Below are 22,434 nucleotides of genomic sequence, written 5' to 3'. Positions count from 1 at the left end.
ATATATATATATATATATATATATATATATATATATATATATATGCCTCAGTAAATGTAACACGCGTACGTTGCAAAGGGGTGCGAGGGAAAATAGGGTTGGAGGGGGTTAAAAGCGTTTACTTTCTGTCTATACGAGCGAGGCCGGTTACAGGATGGCGCACGCACTCGCTGCGCCGCGCCACGATCGATCCCAGAAGCAATCGATCGGCAGGGATGCCGTTGTCGCCGTCGCCACGAGACAGGCGTTACTCGCTTAACGGAAAGACATCGTCGTCATCCGGGTGCCACCGTTAAGGCTAATCGTGAATCTGATCCCGTAGTCCGAACATCGCGATCCGTATTAACGTCCAGCGGTATCGGCGATGAGGCGCCGATGAGAATTTCAAGGAGGCGCTGGCAGTTTACGCCAGTGAAGAATTCGCATTTCAATTCAATCAACGGCCATTTCAATTCGTATACTGTATCCTTTTTTTGTTCGGGACACTGGCTATATGTTAAATCTTTCTTTCACTGTTCAGATAAAACGGGAACTTTCAATGGAACAGATTTCCCCTATCACGTTTTAAGAGAATGCTGGAGTTGATAACGTAGGAACGATCATCACTAACACAGTTACGTACACAATATTTTTTCTATAGATTTTATGTGTTAATTTTATTTTGTAAAATTTGTGTTTTATCATATCCAGCGGAATACCTAACCTAACCTAACCACGCATGTATAGAAATCTTTCTGTACACTTTTCCGATATTTTTAAGCTTCGAAATTTAGATGTAAAGGTACAGCAATATTCTTTAACGTTTTTCTGAGCGGGGCAAACTCGCGTTCAGTATACACAAGCTGTAGATTTGTTGTATCAGGTTAATATTTACTTTAACTGACAGGACCTGACAAGCTAATTTACACTTGAAATGTCAACTTTGAAATTTTTTATCGTTTTTGTCATGTTGAGCAATGCTCCAATTCATTCTCGTATCTATTTTTATCGTGTAACAGCATTTATTATTCTATGTAAATACAATATTGATACAATATAAACTTTGTAGAAAACAGTCAATGTTCTGTCGATAATGATTACCGAAAGAAAATTTGGTGGAATTAACCAAATATCTGGTGAAATATAATCGAACCCATATTTCGGTTGAAGTTACCAGAATTCTATCAAAGTTAACAAGATCTCTGATTAACCAAACAAGATTTCTAGTCAACCAGAGATCTTGTTAACTTGAATTGAGATCTTGTTAACCCGAATTTTAATAACTTCAACCGAAATTTTGGTTCATATTTCACTAGATTCATGATGATGGATCCAGGTGGGATACTTAATTCAACCAAATAGCTTTTCCGTGTATACACACTAAAATAATGACAACGGTGAAAATTGTTTACTCAAAATGTAAACACACAACTATGATTAAAAGAAATGCTCTCAGGATAATTCCATAATTCATCGTAGTGGTTAAACGGAGGGAGAGAAAAAGAGAGATATCGAGTTAAAATTAAAACAATAATTAACAGACAAATGAAGCTAATTATGAATAAATAAAAATTCACAATTAATTAGGAAGATTTCTAGAAAGCTTGGCAGAATGGCAGGGTGTCTGCAACGAGCATTCGTGTATAATGAATCACGTGTTGATATATAACAGAGGAAGAAATGTAATTGCGCGAAATGCAATAACGAGCGGTTGCGCGGCGTTTTTCAAGGCACATAAATTGATAATATAGATCGTAATGGTCCAAAGAAATGTAACAGTAGCCATAAATAAATTGTAACCACCTCTGTTCCAGAATCTCTCCTCCTTCATCACACACACATACTGTACATCTTATATAAATTTCTTCATTTTACGGTCTCGGTAAACGTTCTATCTTTCACTCCTAAACGATCGTCTAAGCGTTCTTTTGTTTTAGCGTTTGCTGTATGATACTTTTTTGCTTTTATTCTCACATTTGTCCACGATCGTTCCCTCATCGTTACGCTCCTATAATTAATGCCATCCTACCAAATATCAGGACGCAGTTTGATGCTTGTGTGATAGCAGAGTGTTTCTCTTTTTCTTTGAGGAGTAACCCTGTACCTCTTCTCGAAATGTACAGGAACCCTCTCCCGATGACCGTACAAAAGCGTTCGACACTCGATATCGCACCGTTAGGTCGTTCACCCTCCCACTCAAGCCCATTGTCGTTTTGCGTATTATTCCAGACGGCGGATTCTCCGCAGGTATACGTGGGAAGACGGTGGCGCGATCGATCCGAACGGGAAGAGGGCTTCCCATTATCTGACCGTGAAAAAAGTGAACCGGAATTCTCAAAATGCCAACGTACCCAGCCCACCGGGCGGTTGTATCTGCGCGAGCCGCTTTCATGGTATCGATCGCTCTCGGATTCGGATCGCTCGAATTTCCAAGCGCGCACACACACACACGTAGTCGCGGTATGTACCTCTCGCGTGCATATGTGCTCGAAAATATTTACGTTGCTTTGTAAATGCACGAATCTCGCGAGCTTTGAATTTGCACAAATTCAAAAAGTACACGTCGCGTCGTTGTATGTCAAACGATGACCTCTGAATGATTTATACCTCCTGGCCAGGACGGCCAATATCTCATTTTTCATCGGCGGAAATTTCCGTGTCGCTTCGAAAAATTAGGTCGATACCTGATTAATATAGTTAAAAGCGGGAGCCGCGCAAATATTTCGCGGCATATTAACGCATCCGCGTGACGTATTTTCGGCTTAATGTTTAACGCTCTTTTTTCCCGCACTCGTTACCAAGAAGTGCGTGGTGAAAAATTCAATTGAAACGCGGCTTTCTAACTCATTAACGTAAAATATAACCGTGACACTCGTTGTTAAAGTAATATTGCGCCCGTCATATCGTGTGCTCGGTGAAATCTCGCTCAAAACGTGAAGGGTGGCAATATTTTCACTCGAAATTGAGGGGTGGACCTAACGTGCTCCATCGTCACAGGAACATATTCAATCTAATCGATTGAAACATTCGTTTATATGGAGCTAGAATCCACTCTAAACTTGAGTGAAACGTTCACTCTCGCGATTTTGCACTTCGTGATTTAGAGTGGGGAATTCATTCTATATGGATGAAATATATCACTCGAATTCGAGTGAACACACCGTTTTTCTAATGAAATTTCACTTTAAGAAATTTAAAGAGTGGAGAGTTTATCTTCAACAAAAAGAGATAATTGGGAGAGAACGTATCGTATTTTTTCTAAAAGAAAGAAAACGATCTTTAATCAAAATTTAACAGATAGAAATAACATAATATTAAGATGATATGTTATTGCGGACGATAACGTTTTATTTTTAGCAGTAATTTTCACGAATCCATCGAGACGTTGCAAACCAGCAGACCCAGTCGGGTTTGGTGGAAAATGTGACGCAATAGTGTGCTGGTTGTCTCGTTTACGGTGGAAGCGACAAATTACAGTTATTTACGCGTATTCACTGCCAATGACCTATGTGGCTTTAAGCCGGATACAAAAGAGCGACGGATCGAACGGTCGAGGACGTTGCGGTTTTGAGCCGGAGTCGGAGCTCCGCCGGAATCGGAATCGGAAATTTCATCAACACCTCGCGGAGTCACGGTATTCCTTTGTTGTATAAGTCACGCTACGTCTCGATATTTGACATTGTATTAATTTTGCGAGACAGAGGATTAGGTCGAGGGCGAGCAAGTCGATGGCGTGTTGCTGTTACGACGTGCTCGTTATATTATTTTGCTATTATTAGCACAATTATTCCCGTAATAATTAGTAATTACCACTTTAATATTATTGTCAATTGGAATTAGGTTTAATTAAGTGGCCGTTACCGCGGAATGTGTAATTAACTGGGTAAGTAGATAAAGAGGGCGTGTCACACACATGCGTAGCTCTTTAAAGTTATCGTTATCAGTGGTCTTTGAAGTTCCACGCGGCGATCTGGCCGAAAAATACATGCTGCGCTACTACATAAATGTAGTACATAATGCATAGAGACGATAATATATAATTCAATTATAGGCGCCCGCGTTAATTTTCGCAAGAACGCGTCGTACCTACTTCGACCACTTGCCCCTTTAATTGACGTGATTAAGTCGAAGACAGATAGAGACGCTTCTATTAGCTTCTTAGAAAGCTAGAAATAACTGTGTCTCCTAAATAATATTTTTTCACCTAAAAATGAAAGCTGCATACACATTTTTCTACTCACTCTGCCTACGAAAACCGATAACACGTGTTTCTTCATATAAAACAAAATGCTAATATCAAATAAGTACTGCAATAGCAGTAAAAATTACAATACAATTTTAGTACTCCGAGAATAGACTGACACTATGAGGAAAATTATAATAAGACATAGTAAAAGTGACTATAAACATAGTAAAAATTGCTATAAATGTAGTAAAAAATATCATATTTATAAATATCATTTTTACTATGTTTTATTATAATTTTCGTAATAGTGCCAGTTTATTCTCGGAAACTACTACAATTGTACTATAATTTTTACTACAATATTCTCTCCGTGTATACACACACACACACATTCTCTCTCTTTCTCCCTCATATTTAAAATCAAGAAATTGACTCGAAGTTCTTGCAACTTAGCCGCATCAAAGTGTGTAATGATTCATGTTCTCCTTTACGCGCAACCTAGATATTACGATGCGGCGTACGTCCAGCTCAGGGTAGCAACCCCCGGTGTCGTTGCGACACCGGTGTAAACATAATGCGACCGAGGCGCAACGTGACACAGGAGGAGTAGTGGGATCTCGCGCGCTTCTCATCGACGTAGGGGTGGAGAAAGAGGCGGGGGTGGCCGAGGGCTTTTTTCGTTTCGCCTTTTGCCGTGCGAGAGGGAAGAAGGCGAGGCGGCGAGGCGAGTCGAGTCGAGTCGGGGGCAGCGCGATCGATAGGCATGTACGCGTTATACATATAGGCGCGATCGATGCGGGCCTAGGCTCCGCAAGAGCGAAGGATGTGTACAGGTATGTGTAGGTAGGTAAGTAGGTAGGCACAGTAGATAGGTAGGCAGTAGGTTGGTAGACCACGCTGAAAGCGCGCAGGGATGTACCGTTAGAGCCGTGTCACCCACCGACCGACGCGGGCTAAGGCTGACGACCGACGGACGTGTGTGTGGGCTGTTGCGTGCGAACTCCTTCTCCTGCCACGCCATTGTCGTCAACCCGCGGTTGAAAACCGTCGCCGAAAACCGGCCGCAGAATCGCGCCGCGTGCGCGATGGCGCAATCGCGCCGTGAAAGCGCCGCGATGCCGCCGGAATACGGCCGGGGGGAACTTTCCACGTTGAAATTATGCCGTCTCCTGAGAGCGTCTATGAGTTATGCCGTCGTTTGTAGATCGTAGCCGCGATTATCTAAGTATGACAAATTTGCTTGGATTTCGGAACGGGTTTCTAAGGACTCATTACAAAAAGCTTATGGAAATACGCTGGCGGGAGGTGGTGGTCGATATAAAGCTGAATCGGAAGGAGTGGCAGCGAGCTCTGTGACATAGAATCAATAACTTTCGCGCGAGTGCAAAAGGGAAATATGTTCGATGGATTTCAGAGAGTAGACCAACAGGATCATTCTTATGCCTATCTTAATGAATAAAATAATATTATGTAGATGTAGTGAGCCATTAAGGGAATGACGCATAATAACTTGACAAAAAATATCGATAACGTGTGGAGGCGATCGTCAACACGTCGTGAAGCACTAACACTACCTTTTTCGTATTTCTCGTACACATAGATCTTATATAAATGTTGCTTTATTTTATTTTATATTTAGTAGAAAACACAACCACGCATAAATAGAAATTTTTCTGCAAACTTCTCGTATGTTTGTAAGCTCCTAAATTTAGTATATAGGTATAGGCAATGTTCTTTAAGATTTTCCTGGGCGTAATAAACACACGTTTAGTATGTACAAACTGCATAACTTTTGTATCAAGCAAATATTTGCACTAACTGACAGCTCGGGATGTCAGTTTTGAAAATATCTTTCGCATTTCATTTCCGTCACATATTAAACTATAATTGAATTAATTTTTGCACGAACTCTTGTTGTGCAAAAGCACAATGTTAATTAATAAAAAATTCGGTACTAGTCAAGAAAATTAAGAAAAAATAAAACTTCAAAATAAATTAAAAAATTTGATGTTGATCTTAAAATATAATCTTAATAACTATCTCAATATCATAATAAATATCACCACACCTTATGTCCCTTTTAAAACTTAAACTTTTATCTGAAATATTTCTTTATAATACGTAGTTTTAAAGTTATTAAAATATTCAACTTAAAACAGAACATTATGTAGAAAAGATACGAAATTTTAGAAAAAATATTAATAATTAAAAAGATTATTTTTTATGTTATCTTTCTACACACACATACACACACACAAAGATTAACTAATTTAGAGGGAAGAAAATATATTTCTTTCTTCCTCTTTGGTTTTGTTACATATAATTTCTAATAACTTGCAGAGACAGATTAGAAAGAAACGTAAAACTTTAAAAAATGTTAAAGAAAATGTTACTTTAACTCTATGAGAAAATTACTTTATTCAGGATTATATTGATAAAAATTTCTAATAATGATTAATGTAATCAAATATTATGGATTATATAAAACGACAAAAATTTGATAATATTGCTAATCCTTTTTGAATGTGTACATTTGTGTCTTATTTTTAACATCTGCAAATACAACTTTATATATTAAAATATCTAATAATTGTTTCCAAAAATTAGTATATTAATATAATTAGTAAATATACAATTTTCCTTCACATAACATTTTGATATTTCAACTATTTGTATCGCAATTTCTCTCTTATTATTCGACCATTTAATATTATTTGAATATATCCAAATATCTTCTCTAGACACATTCCCAGAAATTGAGATTCCCCCTTGGCAGCGCTGTGCGTTCTAAAGTGAAAAAAGGAAAGATCCATTTCAAATTGATCAAACTAAAAATTTTGTTTTCCTATACACTTCTCTTCGGAAGCACTCAATTTCAATTTGAAACGAGCTTTTTCTGTTGCCGGACCTGCAAAGAGCGACCGGCGGAACACGGTGTATAAAAACGCAGTCATAGGAACACACGAACTCGTTTCCCGCCGACGGGACGTTTTCCGCGTCTACTCGCGAATTATTGGAGCGCAATAACCATGCTCATTGAAAAAGCCGGCGTCATATCGCCGCCGTGCTCGCGAGCGATATCCCAAGGTCGGAGGTAGCCTTCGGTAAACCGATTCGACTGGCCCAAGTTCTCGCTTCGAAGTTAAGTCCGCTAACGCACCGCCGAAATCGTCGCTCTAGTTGCACGGCGAGCTGCTTTCTCATTCGGGTTCATTGCGCTCTTTCGGCGGCGGGACCCGCAGCAGCAGCGACGGCGACGTTGTAACTGCGCAAGTTGTAAGGTGAAATTTCCAGGCGGACCCCGTCGTAAATTACGTTACGTCAACGAGGCGTTTGACAAGCCGTCCCCTCGCGTACCGTTGCACGGCACCGACGAACGCCACCGGCCCGCCGCCCGCCTCTCCTGGCGCAGTAAAGTGAATTCTGAATATTGTCCCGACGTCTTTCCTCGGCATTTTTTTGCGTTCACCGTATCGATGAAACTGACGGCTGATGTTTCATGACAGACGGCCAATTTTTCAAATTTCCTCCGCTCTCGAGTCTTTTACACTTTGCGAGGCGCCGGCTGGAAATTTTGTTCCTCGTGTTGTGTTGAACGAAACTCGAGGGAATTTTTGTGAATATCTAACAATGATCATTTGCCGCATGTATATCTGCAATTTGGAGTTGCATTCGTTTTGACACAGAAAAATATAAACTGCATTCGAGTAAATTTTATTTGTTCCAAGTATTGCATTTTATATTTGCAAATCCATCATCAGTTCATCATATTAAGTTTATTCAAAATATTAGATCTTAGCAAGTTTAACATTTTAATTAAAAATATTAAATTAAAATGAGGATTTGCATATTACATAGAATTGAACTTACTTTTCTTTCGGTAAAATTTTGTATTATTTATAAGAAAAGGATAAATTCTTCTTATACATATAATAATGAGCTTTTCCGAAATCTGATACACTAAGAGAAAAAATATTTAAAAAGTGGTAAATATTTATTTAGTGGATAGACTAATTACACAATTTTATTTAAATTTATATCCTTTCATTCAAATAAAATAAATAATTGCTTCCATAAAAAGCTAAGGTTTTCTTAAGCTCTTAAGAAAATGTAGGAGAGATCAGGACTAGTTAGCTATCGGGGTAAGTTGGCAAGATCGATTATTTCTGCTATTCTTTAACAGATTTCAGAATCAAGTAAGCAGGGATTTCAAAACCATCTCGAGCAGGAAAATATTGTTAGTTTAATTTAAAAATTTGGAAATCTTGTTTGTTTAATTCTATGACTTGTTAGAAAATAGCAAAAATAATCGGTTTTGTAAACTTACCTCAATCAGTCTACCCAGGTAGCCAACTACCCCAGTCTATCCTATATTTTATATTTAAAAAGTATCTTATGTTGGTGTAAGTAAATATGTTATTACCCACCGAATAAGTATTTATTATTTCTTTAATATTTTTTCTCTCAATGTATATTTTTTTAAAGACTACTGGAAAAAAATATTCATTGCTAAAGATAATCATTACTTTAAAAAAGGGGAGTAAACTTCTCAGAAAAATAGGATAACATTTTTCTGTGTGTAGTAACGCGAATTGAAATCGATTCGTTGCGTCGATCTCTTTCGTAAGTATCAAGTTGCGCCTCGGGACAAAATTGGAGGCGCACTCTAATTATGCTCAGTTTCGCCATTCGATATATCCCTACTTCATATCGGGATAATTCCCGGCGGTGCTCTTAGGCTTTCCCGTTGGTTTCGCGAACCGGCAATGATTCGCTTCCGACGAGAACGAGGAGAGGAAGGTGGCTGAGAGAAAGACGGAGAAAAAGGGGGTATATATTTAGGCGAGCTGGACCGGTGCCAAGCTCATCAACGAAAATGAAATCTGGGTCTCTCTCTCTTTCCCTCTCTCTCTTCTTCTCTTTCGCTTCGAGTCACTTTCAGCTGCTAAAGCGTCGACGACAAACTCGCGATACACGCGTAGGAAATTTTATCCCGCCGACCTCCCTTTGCGCTCTGCAAACGAAGCGCTTGGGAAAAAGGAGAAAAGAAAGATTCAAGTAGATGTAAAAACTTACGGAAGGAGTCAAAAATTCGCGAAACCAAGGAAATGCAATACCTCTGCTGCCAGCGGTATAAAAAAACCACGACTTTTGCATGCATGAATTTAATAAATTAATTGTCCGTTCTATAAATGATCGTTCTTCAAAATGAATCCGTGCAACGAAGTATTCTCTGGAAGAAAGCATTCTATAATACCGACATCCACAGATTCGTAACTATATCCGGAAAACTCGAAAGAAAAAAGACAAGAAAATCGTCAGAATTCCATATGTATACAACTGTGAGAAACGTTACTCTTTATTAAGTCAAATTACCTGATAAGTTTATAACGAGCGAAACTAGGACTTCGAAATCGTTTTATCTACGGATTTGCAAATGTACAAGTGCGCAGCCGCGGCAGTCGCGTTGGGCCCAACGTAGAACAGCTTCGGTAAACGCGACTCTAATAAACGGCGACTGCGCTCCGCTGTGCAAGCAGCGATAAATATTCCGGTTGTGCGGTCGCGCGACATTTCAATCGCCCTTCATTACGCCGTCGATGCACACCCGGGGCCTGGCTGGTGGCTATCTCGGTAGCGTACAACCCGAGCTCTCGCGGAAGGCGCGGGAGCTCGCGAAGGGAGAGAAACGTCTGTCAAACTAGTCGCGCTTTCCCTGCCTGCGGCGCCAAAATCGTTTCCGGGCCCGGGTCGGGATCCGGGCTCGATCGTAACCCGCTCCCGGGCCCGCTTCTTTTTTTTGTCAGTCGTCCCTCTCTTGTGGGATCGCGCATCTTGCGCAACTCACTGCCAGAAAAAGTGGCCGCGTACTCCCATACACGGCGCGATTGAAGAGTCGCGATAAGCGAATTAAAAGAGAAAGAGAGAGAGAGAGAGAGAGAGAGAGAGAGAGAGAGAGAGAGAAATGTAGAAAGCATTTACGATCTTTCGCGTTGACTGTGCAATTTGCATTTGCATTTACGGGAATGCCACACTTGAAAACTTTGGCGACAAAATACTAACTTTTTTCTGCAAAATTTACATTGTATTAATTGCATCTGATTACAAATATTTTCGCGCAATAAAAGTACGTGCAAACATGAATTTTTGAGGCATTATTTAATATGTGATGAAAACAATTTTCATTGCATTGTTTCAATTTATTGTATATATATTGTAATATATTGTAAGCAATTATAATAGTTTTCTCCATGTGTACAACTGAATTTACAAACTTACAAACATATGAAGAGGAAAGAAAGAGTTTTATTTATTTATTCGCGCGGTTGTTTTCTATCTGTATATTTTTTCTATTACTACTATACTATTATTCTTAAGTATTTGGACGATTGCGTTATCGACATATTCTTCATATTTTTGGAGTTCATTGTCCACTCAATTTTTTCAAAACCTTTCAAGTTTTTAAACATCAAAGACAGAGTAACTTTACTGTTTCTATAACTCATTAGAAAATAAAAGTATTAATTTCTGGACATGTATCTAAATCTGATATTCTTATTGTTTTAGTCTTTAAATACGAATATCTAAACTTTCACTATAGGATATATGTACATATTCAATACACATATATATATTTTTTATGTTGAGAAAGTTTAATATACTTATATAGATTTCATATTCTTAAATATTCTTATCTAAAGACTAAAATGATAAAAAAGTCTAGATATAAGTGCAGTGAGTTGCAAAACAGTATAAATACAATAGAGTTGGGAACTCATAACTTTGTAAAAATTGCGAATCATTATTGACGGGTTTGCCTAGTAATTATATTATTACAATTATTATAATTATAAATTGTTATTATTACAATTATAATTATTATCATTATTAATTATTATTAGTACTATTATTATTTATTATTATTTATAACGTCCTTAAACATATCATTAATTATGTTTTTGTGTAAGCTCGTCGGTAATGACTTTCAATTTTGACAGTTGGGCGAGTTCCCAACTAGACTTGTGTCTAAATCGTTTTGTAATCCACTGTGCGTGTCCAGCTACTTAGTACTTTTACTTGATGTAACAAAATAAAAAGAAAGAAATGAAAAATACTGAGTACACCATGCTTCGAAATGAAAGATCTGTCTTGTTGAAGAAACAATGAAGGATCAATTATAAAACAAGCATCATTTCATGTACTAGTGTCTTCTCACTGTTAACAGACAAGATGGATGTTGAGTGTTCACGATCGGGCTTAGACATGTAACAACGCTCCGGGAATGATTGTATGCGTAATACGCGATAAAAAACACCTAGATCGGCCAATGTCGAGCCGATAGCTCGCGAGATCGGCTGTGATTCCAGCGCGGCTGATTATCCCGATATTTCTCTGCCGAGCCGCATTTTTACACGGCGCGCGCCGCGAGTCCAATCGTTTCCACAACGATCCCATCTAGCATAAATCTATCTGCGATTATTGCGCAAACGCTCGATAGCTCACCGACACGGCTGCACTTTATCGTTCCCCGATCTATTTTCAAACGCCGCCGGCTAAGCCAGCGGGTGTGCTCCGGCTCCATGTGTGTGTGTGTGTACATAATATGTTTATGTATATACATTACGCCTCGCGCACGTATCTCTCCTACCGTAACATGTTGCTTAACCCTTCCCGAGCCGCATAATAATGCGCTTTCCTATTTTACGTGTTCTAACGAACTGTACACACCGTTTGTTTATTGATAATCTGAATTTCTCATAAAAATACAATCATTCGGATGCTTCATGTTTGCAAATCGTCAACTCCGTATATCATTCAGTTCATAAATCATTAGTCTCATGAATCGTCAGTCGCTGTTATCAATTCTGCGTCTTCCAATTATTTTCATAGATACTTAAATTCGGTCGCATAATTTATTAGACATCTTATCGCGCGATAAGACCATTACCTTCGAAGACTACCATATCGTCTTCGTTAATTGTTATTATTCAAACGTACTCACCGCGAGGTGTTCGCCAGGTACGTGGTTCGCATGTACAATGGAAGCAGTGATCTTACCTGAAAACAGAAATGCAAGTGTCAATATAAAATCAAGCAGAATATTATATAACTTGAATTAACCAATTAATGATAATTGCATCCGTTTTTCTCAATAAATCAGTTAATACAGATTCATATTTATTTTAAAACATGTGGTCGTATTCTAAATTTTATATATTATTAGTTATAACAAGTTTTACGAATAAAGTTAGAAGTCATAGTAAGTACTAGAACATCAAAATTTTACAAGTGTGCTGCTGATGACAGTTGGAACAGTATTTGCTGACATCTCAGAAGTTGACAATTAATATCACATGTCTATTTGTTAAATTCGTACAGTTATTATTTCTTTAATTTCAGGGAATTAAAATATCAGAGTTGAAAAAAATATGAAAAAGATATTTTGTAAACAGAAAAAGTAATGACATGTAATTTTCGTAATTAAGTAATTAATTATTTAATTTATATTCACTAATCAACATTAGAATATTTATTTGTCCATTAGTAACAGTAATTTGAATAAATATAACTGAATAAATATAATATATATATTACAATTAAACTAAATTATCATATTACTAAATAGAACATCACTTTGACTTTTGAGAAAACATTATAAATAAAGTAAAATCTTTTCATAAATTCGAAAAATATAACACACAATTAAAACTCCAAATGTTCAAGCTTATCAATAAAATCAACTTTGTATGTAGTTAATTTAACATATTAGTAATCAATCAATTCAGTTATGATGAAATTAATTGGTCACTAAATGAGTTAAATTAACCTCTAATTTAAAATCTTTTCAAGAATTGGACTGGTTGTTTTCCTCTTTTTGTTTGTTTTAGTTATATATGTTTTTTATTGTTATGTTTATCTTTTGACATTCGTTAATGTCAATATAAATAGTCAATATAAATAGGTTTGGCTATACATTGTTATCTTATTCGATAATTTTTGCAGATTAGGTTATGTATACATTCTATATTGACAAACGTTCACGTAAATTTTAATGCGACATACACATCTACGGTTTCCTCTCATGATGCTTCTAGACGAGATAAGATCCCCAAATGTTCGCGAAGGTTATCGGCCTTTCGAACGGGCTAAAGGTGAAACGAAGGAATGTGTCATGCTTAGCGGGGACCAAGTTATCAGTCAAGTGGATTGTACAGAACATCGAAAGGTTCACATCAGCCTGTTCTTCAAATAATTACACGTTCGGTCGAAGATTCGAATCACATAACGGGATCAACGTCGAACAGTCACTCTGAAAAATTGACGTAAATAACGCCACGACCTGTCGCTATAACCAAAGACGTACCGTCGTATTCTAACTAAAGTTTGAAACTGTCGAGCGCGCCGTCGCCGACAGTTTCCGAATGTAGCCGAACGAGCTTAAGCGCAGCCAACCGAAGGAATATGTGCGTCTTTGAAATAGCAGGATCACAAAATAAACAGGAGTAACGAGACCATGACTCTTTGTGTCACGCGACTTTTCTTTATCTCCACACATATTTACCGTGAGGATTAATATTCTTGATTGAAATGTTCAACTTGCTACTCACATAACAGTTCAAGATCCAAAATCGGTACCTAAGACGTCTTTAAAACATCTTATGTCTCGATTTTAGACGTTATGTTGTGTGGATAAGATTCAGAATATATTTTCAATAGATTTGATACTTATGATGAATTTATGATAGAGTTGCGAATATATAAACTTATAAAATATTTGAAATAAGTTTTAAATTTATTTGAATATATTTTTTTGTATGTGGGTCCACACTAAGAGAAAAAAAGGTAGATCTAACTAAAATTATAGTTATTTTCAGTTCCAACTATATTTTTTGTAATAAAATAGTGATAATAACCTGCATATAAGCTTGTATTACCACTAATATTATAGTCGAATTTAATAAAAGAGAAAATAGTTTTCTTGATCATAATTTATATCAATTATTTCTCTGAGTGATTATAAGTATATATTTTTTACTCAATGCATGTTTTTTAATTGAATTATAATATACGCGACATTAACATCTATAATCTTAACTCACTGCAAAACTCGCAGCCAACTGAATTCAAATCTGAGTATCTCACTTGCGATGAGTTTCAAGTGTAATAAGTGATTAATACAGGCTTTAGCTGCATATAAATATTCATTGTTCCCTACCCTAACACGCTTGCCTCGACTTCAACGGGATGTCCGAAATGTTTCGATTGTTTTCGAGGCTCGCTCGTCATCGACCGCCGCGCGGTTTTCCGAGGCGGAACCGCCAAGGATCAATGTATCGCCGCCGCCGCCGCCTCGTCTCTCCCGCGCGCGCGAGGAACGATCGTTGTCGGCGAGGAGCTGTCGCAATCGGAAGTTCCGTCTCGCAACCGACAGTGCGTCGTTCCGATTCGACGCACTCGCGCGAGTAGCCGGTTGCCGCCGCGAATCGCCGAGCGAGAACGTGTTCGTCCGATTCGTTTCTCTCCTCCCGAGGTCCATATCCACCTGCGCGGATAATACATAACCTTACTTTTGAGATAAAACAGATACTTCTAATTCCACGGCTTACGAGCTTCTCGAGAAGCTTCGGGAGCGACTCTCCCACATGGAAATTTTGTCTGTTCAAATTTGCATTTATATAAACGAAACGAATGCCTAATGAGGAATATGTCTATTGATTTTCTCGAGCTTGTACGCCACGGATGGTACAAGTGTTACACGAAGCGTTCTTACGTCCTTATCAAAGACATCGATATAATATGGAAGATGGAACGTAATATATAACTTTACCTCCAAATAATTCCAATTTCCTTCAACGCTTCGCAATTGGCGTCGCAAAGTTTCTCCTTCCAACTGCATTTCGCAGTTTCCCCGTAACTAACGGCGTCTGTGGCTCCTCCACGATCGCCGTGTCGGTAAGGACGACCGTCGGCGATAAATTCGCGGCAAGCGGTGGCGCGGCGCGGTCGATACTGCTGGTGAGTGGATGGTAGTACGTAATCGAGCCGTCCGAGCAGCGGCGGCGACGCTGTTCGGTCGGATCAAGCCGAGCCGAGCCAGCACGAGCCGAACCGAGAGGCGACCGGCCTTGCAAGGCAACAGGTCATTGAACTTTTGGCCTACTGCCGTCGCACGCCACGTAATGCGCGTACACACGAACGGGGATAGCCGTCAAGGGAGAAAAAAAACGAGCGGCGCGGCGGACGCGCGGCCTGACGAGGAACGTCGGAGAGGGGTGAACGAAGAGCCACGCGCTCGCGATCCACTCGCGACGGTTCTAACGAAGTTTCGAACTCTATCAGTTTCTACATTTCTTCTCTCTACGTATCCACAAAGATAGGATCCGAAGGGAGATACGTTATAAAGTTGCGTGTCACAATCAGGATTGGGCATTTACGTGTAAGTTATGATACTCTATGTCTATGACAATGTAATTATGATGAGATGTTATTTGTGTAGACAATGAGTACTCTGCTTAAAATTATGGACACAAAACGATACGATTATATTACATTCAGTCTAAATTTCAATGTGAATCAATCATCTTCTTATCATCTTATTGATTCGTACTGATTTAGATTGAAACCCAAACTAAATCTTATGTAATATTGTCCTTTTACATCCACCATTTTAAATAAGGTAATCTATGGATCTCGTTTAAAGAACATGTGACTTGCTCAGAAACTCATTCAGAAAAGTTCTTCTATAGAATACTGATATAAATTTATAAATGTTATTTCCTCCTCCCTTCCCGTCCATAAACTAGTTTGAGTTCACAGAATTCTCTGGCTGCATTCTTATCTACAGAGTTAACAATCTATATCAATCTGTGTCACATAATGAAATAAAAATTACGTGTAATTTGTTATCTTTTTTCAAATATTACATTTATAGTTAATAAATAAATAAATACATATATATATATTTTTTTTTTAGATAAAAAAATGCGTAAACAATCCGCGCAAACGTAATTTTGAAATTCAGCATCTCTGAATTAATCATGCAGAATTATCTTGCATTTCTCTTCTGTGATATCGTGGAAACGAGGAGAAATCCGAATTTCTCCGATAACCTCTGGAAGATTAATAGAACCGGTCATCTCGTGCATAAAATTGTGTTATTTGATTGAAAATGCAAAGTTAGTACCGTATATGATGATAGTTCTGTGGGTGTATTAATGAGACAGTCGAGATGAAATGATTATAAATAGATAAATTTAATAACAGAGTGTATAATATATAATGTATAATGTGGAATGTATTCCACAAAATATAAATAAAATGAAAAGAGCGGCAGAGATCTGGTAATTTTTTCGAGAATACTTCTTAAACGTCTAGAGACAATGCTCGCGGACGAACGCTCAGAGGCGACTGACTGCTGCTCGCTTCGCGTAGTCGCCAAGCTTAACATAACGAATCCTTATTGGTCGCGAATTTTCACGCTATCGACAAATCATTGAACGCTCCGATATCGCTCGCTTGCATCATTCGCCTAGAGGAACATTTCGACGCTCGCTCACGACCGCTTCTTAGAACTGATCGAGTTTCCGAATTCCAACGGCTCTAGTCGTATTCGCGTCGCCACAATATCAAGAAGCACGGACAATTTCTCACGGACATATTTGAAAAATGACTGTAACGCTAATTTTACGCAGATGGAAGAGACAAAGTCATGCCATGGTCGCATGCGATTTGCGCAATGCGGGGCTTCCCTGTCGGACACGCTTTTGCCGTGTAAAGCTCCGAGTAAGCTCGTTACCGGTGCAAATCTTGTGCGGTAGAGACCGACATGTTAGGTTGATCCACACGTAACTCTCTCTCTATCTATCCAATTAAAACAACCCTTCCCATGGTACAAGGAAGCACAAACCTCCGTAATCTCCGTGTTGAAATTTGGTCACTGTTAATTCATTATCATAGACGCAATTGTTTATAGAAACGTCAATTATCTGTAAAACTGGAGGTCGAGCAAGTTTCTATTACACTTTCACGTTTATGAAATTTCCAAGATTAACGCCGATGTTAATTTCCAAAATGGAAATATAAAAAAGAAGAAACAGAAATATTTGATATGAAACAGATGAGAAAGTTTGATGAAATCAAATCATAGTTTGCACAATAAGACAGATTCAGGGAACGTTTATTCGAGAGTGCTCAAATGTCACCAGACATCTTTCACTTAGAGCGCCTGAAGATGGAATTTCCCTACTTCTTAAGAATCGCACACGCCGCGCCGTACCGAGGGGAAGTATTGAATTCGTGAGAGCACGCAAACAGAGGGACGTGCGCGAAACTTGTGGCCACGAGGAAGAGAGAGAGAGAGAGAGAGAGACACACGAGCGGTGTGACTTATTCTTAGTTCTTGGAATGCTAATAATAGCGTTAGAATTCGAAACTATCAATAACGACGGACGAGAACCTGTCGTGCGTCGTCGCCGCCGGGCTGAAATCGCATCATTCCCGCAATCAGTCACGTTAACGGAGCCGGTCGATGGTGGTGGCGGCACAGTCGAGGCTAACAATAATAATAACGATAATAGCAATACCGTCGGGGAATGCACCGGGGATTCTCCCGGACACGAACGGTAAAACGACAAGGAGCTCGACCTCCTAACCTCTAGACCCGCGGGACACGAGCGACCACGCGATCGCGTCTTCTCGCGCGGCTCGTCTTTTCCGTTACGCGTAATTTTGCGCCGTGTTCGTGCTTGCGTGCATGCGATGTGTGTGTGTGTGTGTGTGTGTGTGTGTGTGTGTGTTTAAACGTGGACGGATGAGTGAGTGAGCCAGTGCGCGCGCGCGTGCGCGATCAAACCGGCGCTTTTAAGCGCGACATAGGTAGCGTGAACCACGTCGTAATCGTATAACCGTCGGGAAAAATTGTCCACCGGATAACCGGTATTCACGCCCCTATACGACGTCTCTCAAACTCGACCCGGCGTCTTAGGCGAACTGTGTCGTGAAGGCGATCGCGACACACGCTTTTGCGGCGATTACGGAGCCGGAGTGTCGATCAACGACTTTTAATAGTCTGTCTATCAGCCGGATGAGACGAGATCCGCTCGCCTTCGATGGTTTTTAATTATTGATTGGGCGAACGGTAATTTCGGCTCGAACGTCTCTCGATCGACCACGCGGATATCGCCGACCGAGGCGAGTGATAATTACGAGCTTAAGAGCCCCCCGGATCATTGGCATGTTATTATTGACCGGATTCACCGGCATAAGTTAACGTTTAACTGTAGTTTAATCTGTTCTCTTCCAGCGGCGGCTATAACACAGACGGGGAAAAAGAGGAGGAGGATTTAGCCGTCGCTAAACAACGCCGACGGTGCTATATAGCGTGCCGCGCGAAATTTACCGTTGCGTTACACCGACCATTGACGTATCGCTACGTCATGCAAAATCAATGTGTCGCCGACTATTGACGTACTAATGCGTCACGTAAGAACACCACCGGGGTTGGCGATTATCGATGTAATGCTGCAGCAGCGCGCGTCTCGTTGCCCGTTATATTTTAATACCACCCCAACGACGACCGATCGTTTTATTTACACCAGCATCCCACAGACAGACTCAATCGAGCGATCGCCGAACGTGAAATGTAGCGGTTAATATCGTGTATTTAGCCGTCGCACGACACTATCGTCGAGACGGCGCTAAATCATTCTCGGATACCCGACAATCGGAAATACCGTTTCTGCGTCAAATCGTGCTGCACGTTGAATAAATCATTAACTCTCGGTACACGACTTCACAAGACGCGCGTGTTCTGTTTTATCTGAAAAGTTTCAGCTATCAATTTTCCGGGGCATTCCTAATTCAACAACTCCATTCAATTAGCGTAGTAGATACTGAAGAATACTGAAGATCCTAATATTTTACAATGAGCTGTGCATTAACATTATCAGCTCATTAACACTAATCTGGCACACTGGGGTTATTTTTTACTACACTCGACTTTTAATTTTGAATTATCCGGTAGAGTGAACCTTCGGTTCACGTGCTAAAGAGAATTATAATTGCTGAGAACATGAGGTTCAAACGCTGTTAAACCGTTATAATTGTCTATTATAGCAAAAGAGCAAAGTTCCTATAGGGTAGTTTTTGACACAGTGTGCTAGATTATACACAATGTATCAAAGTAAAATAAAGATGACCTCAAAGAGGAAATGTTCATGAGATTCGTCTCTTTATACGATTTGATTGCATTAACCAAATGTTTAGTGAAATATAAACGAACTAAAAATTTCAGCTAAAACTATCAGAATTCTGTTCAAGTTAACAAGGTTCTGGTTAATTAAACAAGACGTGTAAGTAGAACTTACAACTGTTCAACTGATACAGTTGCAAGTTCAGAACTCTTGTTAACTTGAACAAAATTCCGGCAACTTCAACAGGAATGTCTGGTTCGTTCATAGTTTATAGTTCACCAAATATTTGGTTAATTCAATTAAATCTATTTTTCCGTATATATTCGTGATAAAATGAAATGGTTAAGTGAATATTTGCAATCACTACTGTACATAATTCTATTCTATAGACTTGAAAGTATATTTGTTACTTCTTATAGATTTTTACTAACACTTTCACGGAACATAAATAAACGAGGGCGAAAACGACCCTAATATACCGAATTAGGGTACATGTATGCGGATTAAACACAAACATGCAATCGATGCACGTATCTTGCCTCGTGAGAGTTACCAGACTCATAAAGATCAGTTCATTACCGAGATCCCGCTGTCTTTTGCATAAAAATTGTTTATCCGTCTATACACGCAAACTCGCTTATTCCAAGACGTTATTCCAATCGTTTATTTCAAGACGGCGCAAAGAGACCGCGTTAAATGACACGTTAAAGCAGAAGGGCCACGTCTCGGAGTCGTCTCGCTTGCATAACTACGTCGAATTTTCCCACCGGGCCACGACTCCTCGTACCTTCAGGTCGCTCGTCAGGTGCTCCCTCTCTCCTCGCTGGCGCGGGGGCGCCCTAGCAAGCGCGACGAGGATGACGAGAGAGGCGGCACGTGGGGGCTTTACTCGTGCATCGACGAAGTAACGGTGCACGGTAACCGCGTCAGAGCCGGTGCTAGCGGTACTCGCCGGCGTTCCGTTACTCGACCGACAGATCCGCTAACGCGACTCACGCTCTCTCTTTCTCGCCCGTTGCTCGCTGCTCCTTTCTCCGTCACCGCCGCCGCCGCCGCCGCCGCCGCCACCGCCGCCGCCGCCGACATCGACACCGTCGCCACGTCGCCCCTCGCCTACCTGGACAAGTACCGGCGCATCGCGAGCCGCTCCGTCTCGCCGTGCGATTCGCGTGCTAGCGGAGTAATGGCCCGACGTTACGCCAACGCGATTACGCGGTTACGCGAGCGAGATCGTGGACCTGAGCGTCGTTACGGTATAAATGATACCAGAAGACGACGTGTCGAAGCGCGAGGTGTTTGCTTTAAAGTTCATTGACGTACATCGTACTGAGAGAACGAGCGCGCTCCTCGAGAAGAGAAATTTCGGACCCCTCTTTCTCACTCTCATCGTGAACACTCGAACTGAACCGTTATTGAGTCATTTAACTTGCAAATCGCAGCATGTTTCTGCACGATAATCCGGACAATGTACACCGAAAAAAAGATTTGGTAACGACCATTAAGCCTGGATAATAGCTACTAAGATGAAATGTTAGTTTCCAGCTACTAAGTTAGTTAACTAAGATGAAATGTTGGTTTCAGCTAAGCGTGCGCGTGTAGATAAATATAATCAAATTTGTTAAGCATTAACAAATAACCTTGCCAAGACATAATATCTATTGCTAAGGCTTGGTAACTGTCCAATTTATATGATAGATATCACTAAACAATTTGTTAAAATGAAATTATATTGTTTAGTAATATTTACCACATTATATAATGAATATACGAAATAATTATAATTTTAATAATAAAATAATTATAATTTTAATAATAAAATCAAATTATGTAGTGTAATCATTATCAAATTATTTGGCATTGTTTACCAAGCCATATTTAATTGGTTCGATTAAATGGAGAATTTGTTTTTAATTAATTTATGATTATTATTGGAGGATTAATTGGTAACTGTTACCGTATTCGATACTAATTGTACTAAAACATTGCACTAAAACGTCTAATTAAATATGTTTGTTAATTGAAAAATTAGAAAATTTATTTGTGGAATGATTCCACTAAAATAAACTTTAGACCCCACAAGCAAATTTTCAAGAATTGTTTCTTCAATGTACTTTGGTAATTTAGTTACTGTAATTTAGTAATATTACACTGAAAAAAATACTGGTAATTATTACTAAATTGCTACTTAGTTACAGAATTCAAATAAAAATTCAATAACTAATATCAAATATGATAATAATAATCAAATACATAGCACATTTAATGTATAAAGAACTTTTAATCACAGTCAAATAGACTAAAGATTTTAATAATACCTATCAAATATTTAACATCAGTATTGATCATCACCAAATATTTTACCAAGTATTTGATGACAATTATTGAGTATTTGATAAGTGTTATGAAATTATTCAATTCTATTTGACAAAATACTTAGTGACTGTTAACTGTTGTTGAGTTATTTCCAATATTTGCTAGTAAGTATGGCATTACTACATTTCTTAAAAGTAATATGGATATATTATAAATATATTATTATAAACATGAATAAACATGTTATTATAAACATAAATATTATAAACATGAATACAAAAATATCATTATGGCTCGTAGAACTCATCAATTTCTGCTCGATCATGAGGTAAAAACATCGATTGAGCGGATTTGTGAGAAAGCATGGTGACCGCTATAGGATCGAATAAAACCATAAACAGAATGTCACATATAAGGCGAGAAAAAACGTCGATGTAAAAAATAAGAAATATAGATGTCTTAAAATAATTTAAATAGTAAGATAATATTAATTTTTAAAATATATATAAAATAAAAAAATTTTCATCTGAGGTACAAGCTTTAATAATAGTTACCAAATATCTCATTTTCTGTTACTAATATTTGGGATTTTAACTTCCAGAATCTAATTTGATGATCTAAATGTATAGTTCAAACGACTAAACCTTGGTTCTGAGAACTATATATTTGTTTTATATAACTAAATTATTTCTTTATTACTACTTTATGCTTAGTCCGCATTATTTGACTGGATAATTTATATATTTGATACTAGTTGCCAAATAT

General features: G+C 38.8%; 1 protein-coding gene across 3 annotated transcripts in view; it reads right to left on the bottom strand.

Annotated features, from left to right (window-relative positions):
- Positions 1-22,434, bottom strand: part of LOC116844604 (probable nuclear hormone receptor HR3) — a 146,907-nt gene that overhangs the window by 100,278 nt on the left and 24,195 nt on the right. The window lies entirely within an intron of this gene.

Source organism: Odontomachus brunneus, unplaced genomic scaffold (assembly GCF_010583005.1).
Source record: "Odontomachus brunneus isolate Ranch 3 - 2012 unplaced genomic scaffold, Obru_v1 Obru_scaffold_043, whole genome shotgun sequence".
In the NCBI taxonomy this organism is placed as follows: Eukaryota; Metazoa; Arthropoda; class Insecta; order Hymenoptera; family Formicidae; genus Odontomachus; species Odontomachus brunneus.
This window is presented reverse-complemented; position numbering and strand designations above follow the sequence as displayed.